A 21,875-nucleotide genomic window follows, 5' to 3' on the forward strand; every position below is an offset into this window, starting at 1 on the left:
CATACAGCTCTTTAACTGTTTCGGTACTTACAATGGATACATCCTCGGCTTTTATATATTTGTTTTGAACGTTCCTGATGAAGGTTAATCAAGAAAAGCGCATCGTACGCACAAAATTATTAAACGTGTTGTTTTCAATTTTTTGTCATAAGGTTATCAGGTTATTTTTGTAAAATGATATGGATCAAGTAATGTCAAGAAATCCATATTTATTAAATGATAAAATAAACGTGTTCTGACAAATACAATTTGCAGCGTCGAATGGTTATTTGACTTTGCAATGTGTGATGGACGCAAGCAAATCTTTTAAACCGGATGAATGAGCAAATCTTTAAATTTAAAGAATGCAAAATACAGTAATGTCAACTTTACTTTTGTGAATTTTCGATTGCTATGTAGCAAAATTCCAGAAGCCTCTGTTATTCATAGTTGCCTTTGTGACAACTTCCCATATACCAATGACAATAATGTAATCAACTTCAGGTTACACTTAGACCTTTGCAACCCTGCGGTGTAGTTAAATATCAAAGACGAAGGATCGCAAAATGTAAAACACAATTCCTTTTATTACCTGTGACAAGCTTGATATACTCTTTCTTTTCCTCTGAATCTATTCGCAGGAGGTCACTTCCTGGACACGCTGAAGCATTATGGACATCAATTGCTTGAATAGTTGGTCCAAACTGATAACAAATGTCCAATTCTCTACAGTAGAAAAAGTCGATCGGACAGCGACCAAGACCTGGCAAAAAAAAATCATTTGTACTAGTTATGATACTAATGGTGAAAGGTGTGGGAGTTTGTTCTGATTTAAATTAGTAACTAAAGTTGACATACTTTTAGATATACGCCTTCATAGGTTTTTCTATATCATTAAGTGATACATATTTGCATCGTTAATGTAATTTTTTTATGTAATTTAATGAAAGAAAGTTAAAAAATACTTTACTTAGCAATGTTAAAAATCAAAAACTTAGACACTTATACATGGCGTTCTATCTAAAAACATGACTTCAAGCAACTTTGATTATCATCGATAGGCCTCGTAGTACAAAATGGACATTTCCAGATATTTTTTTTAAAATAGATTAGACCGTTGGTTTTCCCGTTTGAATGGTTTTACACTAGTAATTTTGGGGCCCTTTATAGCTTGTTGTTCGGTGTGAGACAAGGCTCCGTGTTGAAGGCCGTACATTGACCTATAATGGTTTACTTTTTTTAAATTGTTATTTGGATGGAGAGTTGTCTCATTGGCACTCACACCACATCTTCCTATATCCATTTAATGACAAATTCAAGTAACCAGTAGCAAACCATAAAAGACAAATTACACAGGCATACCTTTACATTAAGCTCTGATTTACAAAATATAAAATCCAATGTCTACAATTATAGATTCTTATGAACTTTTGCAATACTAAATTGATAAATTATAAATATGAATATAATGGTCAGGAAAATTAATGCATTTAAAGTGTGTAATTTTACTTATTCATAGTGTAAACTACAAATATATCAAACTCTCGTATTATTTTGTAAATATTTGTTAATGTGAAAATTAATTTTAGATAAAGATGCTTCGACATTTGGAGAAAAGAGCGAACATTTCGTAACTCCTTCTATTATTAGTTAAATGTGTTTGGGCTATTTTTGTTGGCTTCTGTTAATGCATTTCTATTTCATTTCGAGTTTTCCTATTTTTTTGCATGATATTAGATTCATTTAAAACAAGGTATTAAATAAAACTGGAAATCAACATCAATTCTAGAAAACCTCCATTTCTTCTTACCTCTTAATTTCATGGTGTTAGTTCAATTATTTTTTAATTTGATGTAATTACCTTTTTTTCTGTTTAGTTGGTTTTTTTCATATTCAACCTATTAATTATGTTTTACATACATATTGTGCATTATAACTTACCTTAGGAAATAAATTGCAAAACTTGATAGTATGGCTTAACCTTTTCATGATTTGTAAACATGAAAACTTAGAAACTAAGCTTACTCCATGCATGCATGGACGAAGGTAACTAACGTTAACTTAGTCCATGCATGCATGGACTAACACAACAGACTTAGTCCATGCATGCATGCACTAAGGCAACTAACCCTAACTTAATCCATGCTTGCATGGACTAACACAACAGACTTAGTCCATGCATGCATGGACGAAGGCAACCAAGGCTAACTTAGTCCATGCTTGCATGGACGAAGGCAACTAAAATTAACTTTTTTAAAGTTTAAAAAATTTATAAATGCAAAATATTTCAAAAAAATCAAATTTTTCAAAATTAATAAAAAAAAAAATATATTAAAAAATTTTTCTTTTAAAATTTAATTCTTATAAAAATAAATGAAAAAAACATGAAAAATTTACAAAATTATTTTTTTCTCCAAAATGCTGAAAAAAGTTAAAATTCCATTTTTTTTTCCAAATTAAACAAAAAGAAGAAAAAAATGGTTAATTATCACCACCAGATATAGGTACCCTGGGATATAGGTATAAATGCCACATGAGAATATTCACGTCTGCCAAAAGATTGGAATGTGTTCACATTTCATTTCAATGGTAAAAACTCTTCACTGAACAGATCAGTTGGAGACGGTCAGTTGGAGGTGATTTGTTTAACATAACCTGGACAGTAGCTGCAATTAGTTCCTGAAAGTTCCTAATCATTTAGTAGTGGTAAGTGTTATTTTAGTTTGTTGTTATTATATCTGTAATAAACATGTTTTGTTGCACTATTATTTTTGCCTTTGTCTCAATAGAAGCTAACTTTTTGTATATATTGTACATGTACATGCATTTAGTCGTCAAATCATCAACCCAACAATGTAAGATCTGTAAATTTGCTTTCACAAATTTTTTGTTCTTCCCATGCCGGGATTCTAATCCATGCTACTGAGATATTGTGACACCAAATCTGTACAATTTTTAAACACCAGAGAAGAGCAGATGATTTAAACACTTTTGTGTAATCCAGCATTATATAAGATGTTTTTGTGTCTAATGTTATTATTGCAGTTTGAGCATTCAAAAACATGTTCATTATGTCCACTGGTTGTGTTTGGTTGCTGTCTGCCATATTAAATGGATTTCCTTTTTTTGTTATTTGCTTAAATTTGTCTATTAGCTTTCCCTTTTGAAATTAAATAAAAACAGTTCACAAATTAAGTGTGCTGGGCTTATTTTAATTAACCTTCATCAGAAACATACTAACAAAAATTTGAAAGCAAAGGATGTAGATACCATTATCTTGGGACTTAATAAGCCCATGTATAACAATCTTTAAATTCAGGCTTTTGCTCATTGTTGAAGACTTCAGGTGACCTGTACTTGTTTACATCAGTGCCCTACTATGCAGGGCTAGTAGTTGTCTCAATTGCAATCATTCAATGTATCCTTGCTTTTGTATCATTTAAAGACTTCAATTCTTTAATCATTTCAGTTAACACATTTTAATTTCAAAACATTCAACAGATATTTCCAAATAACAAATTTTGTAAACAACAGATATAATTGGTAACTGGTACTTATTTTACAGTCAATATGTTTTTATATTTATCAAGAGGCATCATAATCATGTTCATTAAATTCTTTCCTTGTCAGACTGTTACTGAACCCAAAACCAGTGAAAATTGCAAGTAGCTTTTAGTTTCTAGTAGTACTATTTTGATAAGATGTGTAATTTTTCGTCATTTCTTTTGATGTTCTGTCATATCCAGTCAGACTATTTCACATGTTGAACTTTACTCACAATTATATTTCATCTGTAAATGCTAAATTATGCAACTTCTAATGCAGGGAGACATGAGGGTTACTAATTTTTTAAATGTATAACTAGTTTTTATCTAATACAGTATATTTTTTAATATCAAAATAAAAATAACTAAAACTGAGTATTTAATAACAATATTTATTTGCAATTTTTTTCGTTTTCCGTTATCTAACTTTAGTTTGCCTCAACTAAATGTTATGAAACTTATAAATCTAAGAAATTTGTAGAACATATTGTTGTTAATTGACCATGTTGATTTGCCATAATTTATCACATTCACACATATTCATTGCAAAAACATCTTCTTTTTCATAAGTGTCTACAGGAGCTTGTGTTTCTGTATCTTTTCTTTAAAGAATCATCATGATAGCTTCTGTTCCCTTCACATTCGAGACATAAATGAGATCTTCAGGAAAATATCTACTCCTTATATCTTTATCTGAAAAAACAAAACAAAAAATATGCTTTGACATAGTTTGACATATTTTTACAAGATTGTACATACTGAAATGTCTTGCCTGCTTTATGGTCATGATTGAACTTTCTGTTGCATGTTTCAATCTGAAGAATATACCACAATTAGTTCCTAAAACATATACACATGACTAAATTTTTCTTCCAACATGATTTTTATTTATTTACTAATCAAGGTGAGAGAAGACAATGAAAAGTAGATAAACATATATAGATTACCGTAGCTTCTCAACTTTAATTTGATATCAACAAAATGTATTGTGGCAATTTCTCAAATATCAGTGGTGGATCCAAGGGGAGGGTTCCGGTGGTTGGAACCCCCTTTTTTTGAGACGATCAATGCACTTGAATGGAGACATTTAGTTTGAACCCCCCCCCCCCCCCTTTAGAAATGTCTGAATTCACCCCTGAATATAATACAGGTTACCCAATCATCACAGTTGGTTGACCATTATGGATAAACCATTTCACAGATGATATCGGATGTTTCTTACTTCATACCTGCAATCCCCTTTCCTTTTCATGAATGTGACCTACCGAAATAAACTATATATACCAAGTTTGTAATAACATGTGCAACACGAAGGGTGCCACATGTGGAGCAGGATCTGCTTACCCTTCTGGAGACCCTGAGATCACCCCCAGTTTTTGGTGGGGTTTGTGTGGCTCAGTTTTTAGTTTTTAATGTTGTTTCTAGTGTACTATTAATTGTCTGTTTGTCTTTTTCATTTTTAGCCATGGCGTTGTCAGTTTATTTTCGATTTATGAGTTTAAATGTTGCTATGGTATATTTCACCCCTCTTTTTTTTAACAGGAGGTTAATAAGCTGTAATTAGCAATGGATGTTAGTAGCCATTTAATTCTTTTAAATTAAAACTAGTCTGAAGTACTGAACCATGTTTGATTGAAATATTTGTCGATGCTATAATGACACACTTCTTCAAACATCAGTAACAGTTATAATCATACCTTTGCTGACTTCAGCATTTCATTATGTCTTCAGTTTCTTTTCTCATCTGTCATAGTATCAATATTATATATCTAGCATACCACCATCTTGATGCATTCTGTATTACAAATAGTTACTCAACAGTTTTATCGTAGCAATCTTTTGGTGTTTTTTTTTTTATCAGGAACTACATGTTCTATATTCTGGAAATCTTACAATGCATGGAAAAGCTGAAATTATAAATTAGGTAAATAAATTTTAATCAATATGAAACGACACAATCAGCTTTTTTAATGATAAATGTGTACTAAGTTTCAAATTGATTGGACTTTAACTTCATCAAAAACTACCTTGACTAAAAAAAATTTAACCTGAAACTGAGGGAACACTTTTAATTTCTATGTTCAGTGAACCATAAAAATGGGGTCAAAAGTCTTTAATTTGGTTTTAAAATAAGAAAGATCATATCATAAGGAACATTTGTACTAAGTTTCAAGTTGATTGGACTTCAGCTTCATCAAAAACTATCTTGACCAAAAACATTAACCTGAAGTGGGAAGAATGGATGGTCAGACAAACAAACAGACGAAAGGACGCACAGACTAGAAAACATAATGCTTCTCTACTATTGTAGGTAGAGCATAAAAATTCATAAAAGAACTAGCAAAAAAAGGCACCAACAAAAAGAAACAAATCTAAAGTAATTGTCCATTAACCAGGAAACCCTTGTTTTTCCCCTTTTGTTGCTCCTAATTCATAAACAGATTGAGTCATAACTCCAATATTCCAACCCTTACTATCCTTTGGAGTTTTGTGGTGTGGAAACTTCAGGCAATTCTATAAACTGTTCTACAAATTATTGTCTGGACAATAGAAAATTGATTATTTGGGCCCCTTTTATACCCCTTTTTCCTACACCAAAGGGACCATAAATTAACCCCCAAATCAATCCAAACCTTCCTTTTTGTGGTTTCAAACTTCAAAGATTTATATTTACTTATGCTAAAACTATTGGCATTTTTTTTAATTAAACTCAAGTTATTGGCAAATTTCCAATGGATTTTATTAATACTGAAGTTATATATAGATATAGGAAGATGTGGTGTGAGTGCCAATGAGACAACTCTCCATCCAAATAACAATTTAAAAATTAAACCATTATAGGTTAAAGTACGGCCTTCAACAAGGAGCCTTGGCTCACACCGAACAACAAGCTATAAAGGGCCCCAAAATTACTAGTGTAAAACCATTCAAACAGGAAAACCAACGGTCTAATCTATATAAACAAAATGTTGGTAAATTTCAAAATCACATCTTTAAGGTGGTACCCAACACTTAAACTAAAATTAATTTGGCTCGTTTAATTTTCTTAAAATTTTGACAAAGTATTTACTTTGACTCTTTGACAAAAATATAAAAATTTAAATTTTTTTGAACCAACCGTTTTATCAGAAAAATTACACTGGTTATATAGCAGTTTGACAAACACTCATTTTGATCATTGAAAAGCTTAATATCCTTTTTAACAACACAACGTAATTAAAACGTTTAGCTGACTTTACAGAGTTATCTCCCTGTAGTGTTAGGTACCACCTTAAAAGTTGTGTGAAATAATTCAAATATAACTTTTGGATTACCTCCCTTACACAGCTTTCAAATTGTCTTGACTATCCTTTAACCAGAAAAATAATTGTTTTTCATCTTTTTTGCCCCTTATTCATAAATGGTTTTATCTATATCCTTAGCCAATCCTAACCATCCCATAGTAGTATAGAGCATTGGGGTATAATTTTAGAAAGATCATAGACTTTTACACAAGTCATTAACTTAAAACTACAAAAATGCTTGTGTTTGGCCCATCATTCTTGACTGTTTGCCCCATAACCCTAAAAATAAATTCCAACCTTCTTCTTATAATATTTAACATTGTGGTACAATTTCAGAGGAATTGAAATACTTATACACAACTTATTGTCCTGAAACTAGATAAATACTTGTTTTGGTCCCCTTATCCTAAACCTTAGGGACCATAACCCCCAATATCAATCCCAAGCTTCCTTTTGTTGTTTTAAACATTGTGTTAAAATTCTATTCATTTCTATTAACATGATTAACTTATACTAAAGTTATTATCTGGAAACCATCCGTCTTCGAACGATGCTCAGCTGACCACAAAGCAATGTGATACCAATATAATTATATGATTGCAAAAATTTTATGGTTGTATAAAAAGGTATTCTAGACTTTAAACTAGAGGCTCTAAAGAACCTGTGTCGCTCACCTTGGTCTACATGTATGTGAATATTAAACAAAGGAAGCAGATGGATTCATGACAAAATTGTGTTTTGGTGATGGTGATGTGTTTGTACATCTTACTTTACTGAACATTCTTGCTGCTTAAAATTATCTCTATATATAATGAACTTGACCCAGTAGTTTTAGTGGAAAATGTTAGTAAAAATTTACAAATTTTATGAAAATTGTTAAAAAATGACTATAAAGGACAAAACTCCATAGGGGATTAATTGACCTTGTTGACCATTTCGGTCATGTTGACTTATTTGTAAATCTTTCTTTGCTAAACATTATTGCTGTTTACAGTTTATCTCTATCTATAATAATATTAAAGATAAAAACCAAAAACAGCAAAATTTCCTTAAAATTACTAAATCAGGGGCAGCAACCCAACAATGGGTTGTCTGATTCATCTGAAAATTTCAGGTCAGATAGATCTTCACCTGTTAAACAATTATACCAATTATACCCTTGTCAGATATATGCTCTAAATGCTTTGGTTTTTGAGTTATAAGCCAAAAACTGTATTTTACCCCTATGTTCTATTTTTAGCCATGGCGGTCATCTGACATATTTTTTTAACAAGATACCACAATGATGATTGTGGCAGGGCTCGACATTAACGCTTGTCCGATTGTCCGGGACAAGTGCACACAGGTGTCGGGCAAGTAGATTCACCATACTACTTGTCCGATGGGACAAGTGAAAAATCAAGGTCAGATAAAAATAGATCAAATTCAAGACTTATACATTCCCAAAAATATGAATGATTGTTTTATTGATCATACTTAATGAAATAATTAATCATTGATTGAACCAGAGACATATAAAACTTGTATAATATGTCTCTGATTTGGAGTATTGAACATGCTGGCAGCCATTGACCAGGGGGATATAAGTAAGGGGAAAGAAACCAATGTTAATGTATCTTCTTAGTATAATCTTCCTTGAATTAGGAGCACCTCCATATGGAGTTTTACCTAATCTTTAAAGTATTAAATTAAAGTATGTTTCATTTGATTTTGCTTTTATGCATAACAATACATTAAAAGAGGTTTTATTTGATAAGATCTATGACATGTGAAATAAATATTTAAGATGAAAAAAAAAAAAAAAAAAAAATCTAAAAAGGCAGATTTTTTAGTGAAATGTGTATGTACTTCATGATCATATATCAATGTATATACAAATCAAAATATATTGTAAAAGCTTGTTTTGACATCATCAATAAATTAAAAAGGTTTACTCATATACATGTTCAAGGTGGCCAGGTGTATTTTCATCCTTGGTTTAACCCATACCACTACTAAAGAATGAATAGGTCCATAGGGGAACGTAGTGGTTTGGGAAGAAATGAGGAATTTAATGATTGACAAATGATAGTGACATTGAGTCAGAGAACACAGTCTTGCAAAACAACTTTCATTCTGAAATAATGAAATGTATTTTGATGCGGTATTCATATAACATTACAAAATGCTCCTTTTATTAGGTACAATCAAAGCCCAAGTGTTATTATTGCATAAATCATCAATATGTTAGATTTTCAATTATGAATTCGGACAAGTGAGTTGAGAGTTCGGACAAGCTGATTTTCTTGCCACTTGTCCGAAGGGACAAGTTAGAAAAAATGTTAATGTAGAGGCCTGTGTGGCCAAGTTTGGTTTAATTTGGCCCAGTAGTTTCAGAGTTCTAGAAGATTTTTGTAAAGGTAACAACGCCGGAAGCAAAGTGATGGGAAAAGCTCAGTAGGCCCTTTGGGCTAGGTGAGCTAAACATTACTTTTTTCTAGTTTATAACTGAGTGAAGGCAATATCATATATACCCAATAAATCATCAAATTCGAAACATATTTCTATGTTGATTAAAATGAAGCTTTTTTATTATTTGATGCAAATTTTATGTTCGGAGAGCATTCTACAGCTATTTTCCAGTATTCATTTAGGAATTACTTGATCATCAAAAAAGCGGTGTTTAAAATATAATACAGGGGACTCATATTCATTTTAACTTTATTTCGTGCTGCTACTTTTGATTTTACACAGTTAAGATGGCTCAGACTTATTCAAAGTCTCTATCAGAATGCCGTATTATTTTAATCTTTACAAAGAGTACCTCAAATTTGTCGAAAAAAAATAGGGGTTCCAGACCATTTAAGCTCAAAATTTTACTTTAAATAGGTACAAGCATGTTAAAGGGACCATTTTCAATGAAATGATAGGGAAAATAGAGGTGCTGACATATTTTTATGGGATATCAAATAAAAACTGTCTGTGACACCTCAGGTGTGACCTGGTCCAAATCTGTAATGTACAAAGCTGAAATACAGCTTCAAATATTAAGCAAATACAAGGATTTATATATATACATGTATGCGTCCCTGGCAAATACAAGGGTCACCAATAAGGAAAAATAAAATTTTTGCCTTAAAACCCAAATTTTGGAGGGAAAATGGTGAAATTGGGTGAAATGTCAATTTGAGCCTTTAGCAGACCTGTACAGAAATTGCTAACAAAACCACATAGAAGCACATTTCAGAGATGCAAGTAAGAATTGTATAGCTTAAAATTTATAAAAAAAACATAAATATTTAAAAGTTTTTAGGAAAGTTAATTGTTCAATAACATGTAAATTATTCCTTGTTTTCAAAATTCCAATAGGGAACATACTTTATATAATTGTTTAAATAAACCAATTTTTCAAGACGTTTCGGCCGAAACGTCTTGAAAAATTGGTTTATTTAAACAAATGTAAATTATTGTCACTGATTTTTGTGATAATTATCTTTTGATGGATCAATAATAAAAAAAAAAACTTTTTGTTTTGATTTATAAGCTAGTAGTCAGCTTGGAATTAATAAAAACAATGATGTCATGGATGTATGAACTGTAAATCACGAAAACAGGAATTTAATACAAGGATTTACAAGTTCGTTTAAAATTACATTTTGTATATATTCTGAGACTTGTATTAAAAAACAAATTTATATTTTGTTAAAAAAAAGCAATGAATATAAATTAATACATTGTACTCCAGTGTTCTACTATCATGACAGTGACTAAGCAAATAGGGGAAATAACAAATTGGTTGTGGCAATACAAAAATTCAGCAAATTTTTCAACAAACTTTAACATGTAATGTTCAAATAATTAACATTATGCAACTGGAGTACAAAAAAAAATCAGAGCAAATTGATCCAGGGCGAACAAGTACAAGTGTGAGTGATAAATTTGTCCTGGTAAAATATGTCAGGGCGGACAAATATTACTATATAGTATAAAAAGTCCATGGTTACAGAATTTACTAGTATATATTTAGTCCGATATTAGTTATATATGTCCCCAGACAAATTTTCCTAGGTAATCATGTCCTATAAAATCCTATAAAAGATTCAATTACTTGCATTTGCAAATTTAAATCTTATGTTTTAGTAATGTTTAAGAGTCACATAGTTAAATTTTTGATAAAATTTATGTCCCCAGACTTTTAATTTTCCCACAAAGTCATGTCCAAGTCATTAGAAGTCCTAGGTTTAAATGTCTATGCCTTTAATTTTTAAAAGTGAATATGAATGTAATATGTTTTAACATATTGTTATAGACAAAACGAAAGAGTTGTGTATCAATCTGTTACAGCTAATTTCCTAAAGCATGTAGAGCAAGACTTAAGTTAGCTTGCTTGCTTTGTATTTAAATTATACACTCATTAGGATAATATCCAATTAAATTCAAATATTAAATATACAGGTTAAACTATGCCTATATATATTATATAAAGATGACCATCATGTCAATCATATTAGCAAAGCTTGTATAAACAATTATACAAACAAAGAAGGCAAGCCAACCAAAGTTTTGCATTACATGCATTTATAGGAAATTAGCTGTAAATAAAATTTGTCTCCAGACTAATTTTCCTAGGAAATCATGTCCATGTCATATTTTCCTAGAAAATCATGTCCATGTCATTAGTATTGAATTCCTAGGTAAAAATGTCCTAGTCCAAATAATTATGACAGCTTGAAAGGCTATTATATTTTTTTTCTTTGAAGCCTTACTTCGACGAACTAAGTAAGGCGTCAAAGAAAAAAAATATAAAAGCCGTTCAACTTACAAGACGTCATAATTTGACGAAGTAAGGCGTCAAAGATAAAAAATATAATAGCCTATCAAGACGTCATAATTATTTGGACTAAAAATGTCCATGTCTTTTATTATAAAAAATGTTATAAGCAAAGGAAACTGAATATTTATGTTTTTAATAATTAGGTTATTAAGGAAATATTCTTCATTTTTATTGGAAAAAAAATTCTTCTATTTTCCAATCTTATCTATAAAAAAAAATCTTCTATTTTAAATATATTTTATGATACAAAAAAACTATTAGAAAAACAAGTCTTGTGACATATTTTCCTAGGAAAGCAAGTTACAAACATAAATTACTAGCTATGGACTGATTTTCCTAGAAACATTTGTCCTGGGACTTTAATTCCTAGTAAAATCATGGACATGGACTTAATTAACTAGGAAAAAAAGTCTGGAGAACACATTTTACAACCGGACCAAATTTACTGTTACACTATTCCAACTAATTATGAAGCCTTGGCCTTGCCAGACGTCATAATTATTCGGACTACTGTTACACTAGGACCACAGGCACTAGACGTTCCCCCTTTTATTAATTTCTTGATTAGCTACTGTCACGGTGTATTTGTATATATACAGAAGAATTCTAGAGTTTTGTATCACTTTGACAGTCAAATCCTGACACAGCAGCCCAACTGAGACCAGATACCATTTTTATTCATGAGTTATGATCAGTATCAGATATAAATGAGGGGGAGGACAGGGATAAGGGAGACAGGGAGAAAGGAGGTAGGGGAAAGGGGTGGGAGAAAGGGGGTAGGTGAAAGGAGAGGAAGGTTGGGAAAAAGGAGAAGTTGGAGAAAAAAATAAAATATGAAGAAATAAAATATCTTTTTTTTTCCGGTAAATTAAAAAAAAATAAAATAAGGAGAAGAGGGGTAGGAGAAAGGAGAAAATGGGTGAGAGAAGGAAAAGGAGTACCCCCCTGTCTAGTCCAAATAATTATGACGTCTTGAAAGGCTATTATAATTTTTTTCTTTGACGCCTTACATCGACTGAAAGGCTATTATAATTTTTTTCTTTGACGCCTTACATCGACGATGTAAGGCGTCAAAGAAAAAAATTATAATAGCCTTTCAAGACGTCATAATTATTTGGACTACCCCCTGTCCTCCCCCTCATAAATGCTTTTTCAGATCCTTTTTTCGCTTGTTCTATTAAAATCTTACCACGTAAATTCCTTAACTCTCTTTTTTATTTAATTGAATGTTGATTTTGTTTGCCTCAAAACAAACTGTTTTTCCTGTGAATAATTTTCAATCTCCTTGCTTCTAGTATGAAAAATTTATCTTTGACAGACGACGCGAGCACGAATCGCAATCTGTCAACAAAGTTCTAAATGCACATAAAAATAGTCCGCTGTCGAGTTTTAATTTGATTTAGAATGACTAGACATTTCATCGTTCTTTGTAGAACAAACCATGATATCAATACACATTTGTATTTTATTGATCTTTCTAGGGATGTTGCGACTTTAATAATAAATATTCGTGTAGTAATATGCCCTAACTTTTCTGTACGAAAGGAGACCGTAAAGACAGAGCAAACGAAACTTGAGGATGAAGATGAAGATGTGTTGATAAGATTTGATACGTAAAATGCGATACTTAAATTTTCTCGGTGAAAAGTCACTTACTATTATGTCTCTTTCAAAACTGCCATTAAGGAAACACGCATTAAAATACCCGTTTGGAAAAAAAGGGGGGGGTCTCAACGGAAGATTCCGTGGAACGTTCGGTCTGATATATATATATATTTAGCCGTCATGTTAAGAATGTAAATTATTTGAATTAATATGGGGAAGTTTGTTGAAATGTTCGCGATTATGGCCAGATAATTGTTTTCCATTGATTTGTGACTAATAAACTTTTGAGCTGCAAAAAAACCCAGTTTCCTTTAGGCAGCAACCATTTGATTTTCTGGGGGGGGCTATGGTTTTTTTTGGAAAAAAAAGTTTGTTTCCAGTTTTTGGAGAAAAAAATAATTTGTTTTTGATTCTGAGAAAAAAAAATTGTTTGTTTCACCCTCAGCTGCCACTATATGTAATGCTAAAATTGAAAGAAAAAAATTGTTTTCGACTTGTCGCGAAAAAAATAGATTGTTTTTCGCCGCAGGCGAAAAAAAAAGTTTGTACAGAAAAAAAAACCATAGCCCCCCCCAGAAAATCAAATGGTTGCTGCCTTAACGAAGCTATCCATTTGATTTTTATGGTGGGGGGGGGTCGAGGATAAAATTTGAAAAAATAGGCAGGGCAGGAGTTTTGAACTTGCAAAAAAAAATAAGACACTTTTGGTAAAAAAGTCGGGATAAACTAAAAAAAAAAAAGGCAGGACCAGAGACATATAATACGTCTCTGGCAGGACCGAACACAGTGAAAAATAAAAAGGCAGGACAGAGATTACAGCTAAAAAAAAGGCAGGACAAAATTTACATCCTAGCCCCCCCACCCCATAAAAATCAAATGGTAGCTACATTATTTGATTTTTATGGGGAGGCTAGGATGAAAAATTTTGTCCTGCCTTTTTTTTTTTAGTTGTAATCTCTGTCCTGTATTTTTATTTTTCAGTCTATTTGGTCCTGCCTTTTTTATTTCTTAGCTTATCCTGACTTTTTTACAATAATTGTCATCCTGCCATTTTTTTTTGCCAAGTTACTCATCCTGCCTTTTTTTTTTACTCAAAATCCTGTCCTGCCTTTTTTTTCAAATTTCATCCTAGCCCCCCCCCCCTAAAAATCAAATGGTAGCTCCCTAAAGCAATTTTTAAAAATCCATATTGCAAAGACACACAAAAAAAAGAAAAACCTAAAAAAAGTATGGATGTCAAATGATTGCTTACTCCTTAGAAAAGTGCGTTCCCTTGGAAATAAATTAGGTAAAGCCCCTACCGGTAATTATGATTGACTTATTGCAACTGTAAAAGAGAGTACAATAAATTGAAAAATAAATTAAAAAAGTATTTTTTTCATTCCTTAATAAAACAAATAAATGAGATAAACCCAAAGAACACCAAAAAATTTTGGGGAAGCATTAATAATTACAAAAAAAAGAATAATAATTGTGAGCCTGCTATTTCTGCCAAAGAATGGGAGATTCACTATAGAAATTTGCTTGCTTCAAGTAATAATGATACAACTGATACAAATCAAAATATAGAGAACAAAAATCACAACTTTTCTAATACATCCCTTAATGTCCCTATTACACGTAAAGAAATCAAAGACTGTATTAAGAAGTTAAAAAAGGGAAAATCTGGAGGTCCTGATTTGATAATTAATGAATTTCTAAAGGTGTGGTCAAACACTCTAGTTTTACTTTTGACCAAACTTTTTAATAAGATACTTAACTCAGAAAAATTCCCCAAAATTTGGAACATTTCTCTATTGACATCAATTTATAAATCTGGTGACCCATCTGATTGTGGGAACTATAGAGGTATAAGCATAACAAGCTGTCTTGGTAAAGTCTTTACATCCATTTTACAAAAACGACTTGGTGATTTTCTTGAAACACGTAATTTATTATTTTCAAATCAAGGTGGTTTTAGAAAAAAATTACAGAACTGTAGATCATGTCTTTATTTTAAAAACAATAATAAACAAATATTTGTTTAAATGTAAAAAGAAACTATATGTGTGTTTTGTAGATTTTAAAAAGGCTTTTGACAGTGTCTGGAGATCAGCTATGTTCTTAAAATTACAAAATAAAGAAATACAAGGCAAATTTTATAATATACTGCATGACATGTACTCTAATACCTTATATTCATGTAAATATCAAAATATGTTTACCAAGCCTTTTCTTGATAATCAGGGTGTCAAACAAGGTGACAGTTTAAGTCCAACTTTATTTACTGTAAATTCAGAAATTATTGCGAGGTTTTGATTATTGCGAAAAATGCGACAGACTTGTAAACGCAATAATTTTAACTCGCATTTTAAAATCATTGATATGAATTAAACAGGATTTTTCTCAAAATCATTATAATTAAAATCGCATTTAAGTCTAAAATGACAAAATCGCAATAATAAAAGCACGCAATAATTTCTGAATTTACAGTAATTTATTTGTTGATGACATAGAAAAATACTTAGATACAAACTTAACTAGTGCAGTAAATTTAAATGGTCAAAAAGTGAACCATTTATTGTATGCTGATGATTTATTATTGATATCGGAATATGCAGATGGTCTCCAGAACTCTCTTGATTCTTTACAAAAACATAGTACTGAATGGAAACTGGACTTGAACCTTAAGAAAACAAAAATTATAATTTTCTCTAAAACTAAAAGTAAATTAAAAAAACGTTTACTTTTATTACAGTTCTAATGCAATTGAAATTATTGATTGTTATAAATACTTAGGAGTTGATTTTCATAGCTCTGGAAAATTTATACAAGCAGTGTCAAGCCTCTTAGATAAAGCTAAAACAGCATATTTTGCATTGAAGTCAAAACTACCATATAGTGAAAATTTGTCTGTTAAGACTTGGCTCCAGCTTTTTAATTCAATGATAACTCCTATTTTAACTTATGGATCAGAAGTATGGTTATCAGAATTCAAACCAAATTTTGAAGCATTTATAGACAAAAGTAAATTAGACAAAACACAAAACTCCATATTTAAAAACATACTTGTGGTTCATGGAAAGTCTTCCAATCTAGCAGTGCGGTGTGAATTAGGCACTTTACCCATTCGCATTAAATGTTATCAACTTATGTATAAATATTTTGAGCGTCTCAGTGATATTGGTGAACGGTCTGGTGGTCCCCATGAAATTTTCAAGGCTGCTTTTGAAGTGGACAAAACTCTCACAAATAGAGAAAATTCATGGTCTTATAAACTATCTGAATTAATGAAATATATTGCAAAAAATAGCATTGTAATAGTAATTTCAAACAGAAACTAGAAGATTTCTACAAAAATAAAATTATATTTGAACTTTCTAAAATAAAAGATGGACACTGTGGTAAACTTTTATTTTTTAGTAAAATTTAAACAACAAGAATATTTAAATTTTAATATTCCTAAATACATTTTGTACCTTTAACCCTTTCCTCCATAATGACGCCTTTTGACGCCACCCCCCTTACTCAATAATGACGCCTTTTGACGCCTTTGTAGTACCTCAGTTGAAACACTTTGAATACAAAGTGTCTGCAGTTGACTTAATAAAATTGGTATCCATTATGAAAAGGAATATCATAGGAATGTATATATATCCGACTCAAATTTATTTGATGAAATAGTTGTTTTTCGCAATGCCTTAATACTTTAAAGCATATGTTCAGCATTTTATCAAAAAAATCCTATGCGAATCAAGTATGCAAAAAAAAAAAATTCAATGGAGGAAAGGGTATATATATAAATTGAAAAAAACTCACTAAATTAAGAATAATGCACACACATTAGCGATAGAAACTGGGAGGTATGCAAGACCAAAAATACCATCTAATGAGAGATTTTGTAAATTTTGCACAGGAAAAATTGAAAATGAGATTCATTTCTTGACTGAATGTCTGCAATATAACAAAATTAGATCTAAATATAAAATTAATGATATAAATTTAAATAATTTGGATGAAAATTTTACCAAAATGTTAAATCCTATGTCTGAAAAGGAATTAAAATCTATTTGTATGTATAATGAAGAAGCTCTTGATTTGAGAGACCACCATACCGTTTCATCAGATAATAATCCTTGACAGTAGTTTGTCCATATACATATATATATATAAATATCTTATATTGTGTGTTGGCTTGACTTGTTCCATGAATCGTTATTTCATTTGTGTGTTGTTTTAATATTATTTATTATCTGTATTTGGATCACGCCTCTATTGCCCCCCCCCCCCCCCCCCTCTTTTTTGGGAAATTTGGTTGCTTATATAGGAAATCACTGAAGCGTGACTGGAGCGGCCCCCTCTTAGGTCAGTCAGTGGGCCCCACTTATGAAAATTTTTGGATCCGCCACTGTTTATATATAGGGAATCATTGAAGCATGACTGTAGCTTAAATTTCACATTATTATACAGTTTTCTATCAGAAGCTTTATTTTGCATACCAATTGCTAATATATATTTAGTTTGAATTAATTTGCTAGATATGTTCAAAAATTTATATTGTCCGAAATGTTTTAGTTCTTGTTTAATTTCAAAAACTTTTTCTACTAGCAAATGAGAACTGGCAGAAGAAGTTATGTTAGATTTGTGAAGCTCTTGGCTGCATTTATAAGCATCTTTCAATAGACTGATAAAATTGAGAATGGAAATGGGGAATGTGTCAAAGAGACAACAACCCGACCAAATAAAAAACAACAGCAGAAGGTCACCAACAGGTCTTCAATGTAGCGAGAAATTCCCGCACCCGGAGGCGTCCTTCAGCTGGCCCCTAAACAAATATATACTAGGTCAGTGATAATGAACGCCATACTAATTTCCAAATTGTACACAAGAAACTAATATAAAAATAATACAAGACTAACAAAGGCCAGAGGCTCCTGACTTGGGACAGGCGCAAAAATACGGCGGGGTTAAACATGTTTGTGAGATCTCAACCCTCCCCCTATACCTCTAACCAATGTAGAAAAATAAAGGCATAACAATACGCACATTAAAATTCAGTTCAAGAGAAGTCTGAGTCTGATGTCAGAAGATGTAACCAAAGAAAATAAACAAAATGACAATAATACATAAATAACAACAGACTACTAGCAGTTAACTGACATGCCAGCTCCAGACTTCAATTAAACTGACTGAAAGATTATGATTTCAACATATGAATTCAGTTGTAAGATTTTCAAATCTATACCAGTATTTTACAATTGACTTTACAATATCATAATGTAAGGGGAAAAGACTGAAGTGGGGACCCCCTCTTGGGCAGTCTATGGGCCCCCTCTTATGAAAATTTCTAGATCCGCCATTGTTTTCTAGTTTAAAAATATGTGAATAGGTGTTGAAAATATTAAGAAATATATTAAGTCAACAAATTAAAAAGAAAATGTGGTACACTGTATGATTGCCAATGAGACAACTCACTATTATGTTTCTAGATAGGCAGAATCAGGTGGCCCGGTCTGACAACACCTTTTGTTAGAAAAATTTAGTTGATTGTATAGGGAATGACTCAAGTAGGGACCCCCTCTTAGGCAGTAAAAGGGCCCCCTCTTATGAAAATTTCTAGATCCACCATTGATTTCTAGTTTAAAAATATGTGAATAGGTGTTGAAATATTCAGAATATTAAGTCAACAAATTAAAAAGAAAATATGGTATACTGTATGATTGCCAATGAGACAAATCTTGTCTCTAGACAATAGACACAATTACATTAGAAATTAACAACTTTAGGTCACTGTATGGCCTGCAACAATGATAAAACCAGAAACTACTATAAGTTACAATAAGGAGTAGATTCAGTAAGACCCCTTTTTGGCCACAAAATATAGCAGTTTTACAAAATTGTGAAAATGTAATCCTTAAGCTATTTATTGGAAAGTAGCATGCTTCTGCTAAATAAATATAGGATGTTTTTGACAATACAATGCATATATCAGGTACTACATGTAGCATCATTAAGTAATGCTAAATTACTGAAATCTTCAAAATTTTAGATTTTTTGGTAAATTTTAGACGGTTTCTGTCTTAAATGAAAGTGTAAATTTTCCCCTTACATTATGATATTGTAATTATTCGTGTTCATTTATAATATTGAAATGTTAATTATACCCCATGCAACGAGTTGCGGAGGGTATAATGTTTTTGACCTGTTCGTCTGTCCGTCAGTCCTGTTTTTTGTCATCACAACTCCTTTCAAACCATGCAACCATGCATCAGAATTTCATGAAACCTTTTCAGATAATAAGGACATACTATGTAGTTGTGCATATTGACGGGAAATTGCGATTCAATTTTTTTTCTAGGAGTTACGCCCCTTTGAACTTATTTACTTTAATGTACTACTGCAACAGTTTGTCATCGCAACTCCTCTCAAACCACACAACAGAATTTCACGAAACCTTTTCAGATAATAAGGACATACTATGTAGTTGTGCATATCGATGGGAAATTGCGATTCAATTTATTTTCTAGGAGTTACGCCCCTTTGAACTTATTTACTTTAATGTACTACTGCAACAGTTTGTCATCGCAACTCCTCTCAAACCACACAACAGAATTTCACGAAACCTTTTCAGATAATAAGGACATACTATGTAGTTGTGCATATCGACGGGAAATTGCGATTCAATTTATTTTCTAGGAGTTACGCCCCTTTGAACTTATTTACTTTAATGTACTACTGCAACAGTTTGTCATCGCAACTCCTCTCAAACCACACAACAGAATTTCATGAAACCTTTTCAGATAATAAGGACATACTATGTAGTTGTGCATATTCGACGGGAAATTGCGATTCAATTTATTTTCTAGGAGTTACGCCCCTTTGAACTTATTTACTTTAATGTACTACTGCAACAGTTTGTCATCTCATCTACTCTCAAACCACACAACAAAATTTCATGAAACCTTTTCAGAAATAAGGACATACTATGTAGTTGTGCATATCAACGGGAAATTGCGATTCAATTTTTTTCCTAGGAGTTACGCCCCTTTGAACTTATTTACTTCAATGTTTTACTGCAACAGTTTGTTATGGCAACTCCTCTCAAACCACACAACAGAATTTCACGAAACCTTTTCAGATATTAAGGACATACGATGTAGTTCTGCATATCGACGGGAAATTGTGATTCAAATTTTTTTCTAGGAGTTACGCCCCTTTGAACTTATTTGCTTCAATGTACTTCTGCAACAGTTTGTCATCTCAACTCCTCTGAAACCACACAACAGAATTTCATGAAATTTTGTAGATAATAAGGACATACTATTTAGATGTGCATATTGGCAGGAAATTAATTTTTCTTATACAATTTTTTTTTCTTATACTAATTTAATTTCTCCAATGACAATGTGGGGACGTGGGGTATGTGAGTGTGCTCACTAAGGTTCTTTAAATGTATTTAATGATAATACATAATATATATATACATGTAAAGGTTGATGAACACAGATGCGGCCACTTTCATTTTTTGACAAAAACCATCAGAAAAGTGACATTTTTTGGCAAATTCAATAGATTTTTCATACGAAAGCTTGAATCTGAGCGTTTTTAATGACTAAGTCAGTCAAAATCTTTCACATTAACTAATTGAATCAATTGAAATAGACAGTTAAGAGTTTAAAAAGTGTCCAAAATCTTTCGTTAGATGAATTTGAAATTTGAGGCCAAAATCGGAACCTTACCTACTTCTTTTATTTGTTACCTTAAGTAGTTGTTACTTTAGTTTAAACATATTTATTTATAGTGGATTGGGAAACAAGTTTTACAACTTATATCAATCCCTTTCCACTTTGCGGGTGCGAGTGCTGCCTTGTAGCGGCATTAGCCTACTCTTTTTCGAAATCTACAAGGGTGTCTTTAACGTGCAAGAGTTGTTACTTTATCATATGGTACAAAAATAATTTAAAAAAATCAATTTTTGATGGCCTCAGATGAATTGTAAAATGTAGATATCATTAAAATTGCTCAAAATTATCTCCCTTTGGTATAAAAATGCCATTTTTGGAACTCATCCGTGACCTTTTTTTTTATTATTATTTTCAATTAAGCTGTTCTTAAACTAAACTATTGTAAAATTTGAGCGATTTCTGTAATTAAGTTCTCTTATTTCGGTATTACATGTACCTCTATTTCTGCTATTAGTTCAACAGAAAAAAGGTACCTTTACAAAAATGTATGCTTCTTTCGAAGGCAGGTTGTGAACGGTGACCCCATTTTTTTTTATTAAGTATAAGATTGAAGTACGTTTATCATTTTTACAGAAACAATTTTCCTTGTAGATGTTGCAGATACATTCATACAAATGATGTTGAAGAAACAAAGAGAAAAGGAACTTGGACTGTACCAGTTTGTTTGCAGCTTCTAAGGTGAAGTATACTTATTTAAATGTTTTGTAAAAATAAGAAGATGTGGTATGATTGTAAATGAAACAACTCTCCATGAGAGACCAGTGAGACAAAAATTAACAACCAAAGGTAACTGTACATCCTTCAACAATGAGCTATACAACATCAAGGACTTGAAATTACCAATGAACAACTTAGGGCCTGATTTATTAACAAAACATTGAACGATAAACTGTTATGATATACAGCAACAAACTACTGAATTACA

The 21,875-nt window shown here is 31.5% G+C and overlaps 2 long non-coding RNA genes across 7 annotated transcripts in view; one reads left to right on the top strand and one right to left on the bottom strand.

Moving 5' to 3' along the window:
• The first annotated feature begins 2,488 nt into the window (after positions 1 to 2,488).
• Positions 2,489 to 21,875, top strand: part of LOC143054295 (uncharacterized) — a 33,561-nt gene continuing 14,174 nt past the window's right edge. The window contains exons 1-2 of one of the 4 annotated variants that reach the window (XR_012971628.1): positions 2,489 to 2,685; positions 21,542 to 21,628. This is a non-coding gene — a long non-coding RNA (uncharacterized LOC143054295). Of the gene's footprint in view, positions 2,686 to 9,237; positions 9,263 to 13,128; positions 13,235 to 17,518; positions 18,050 to 21,541; positions 21,629 to 21,875 lie in introns of those variants that run through there. The other 3 variants (XR_012971629.1, XR_012971627.1, XR_012971630.1) reach the window with 3 other exon arrangements.
• Positions 3,897 to 21,875, bottom strand: part of LOC143054296 (uncharacterized) — a 33,509-nt gene continuing 15,530 nt past the window's right edge. For 2 of the 3 annotated variants that reach the window (XR_012971633.1, XR_012971632.1), the window contains exons 2-3: positions 5,222 to 5,431; positions 3,897 to 4,217 (exon numbers count right to left, since the gene is read on the bottom strand). This is a non-coding gene — a long non-coding RNA (uncharacterized LOC143054296). Of the gene's footprint in view, positions 4,218 to 5,221; positions 5,432 to 12,810; positions 12,969 to 21,875 lie in introns of those variants that run through there. The other variant, XR_012971631.1, reaches the window with a different exon arrangement.

Source organism: Mytilus galloprovincialis, chromosome 12 (genome assembly GCF_965363235.1).
Source record: "Mytilus galloprovincialis chromosome 12, xbMytGall1.hap1.1, whole genome shotgun sequence".
In the NCBI taxonomy this organism is placed as follows: Eukaryota; Metazoa; Mollusca; class Bivalvia; order Mytilida; family Mytilidae; genus Mytilus; species Mytilus galloprovincialis.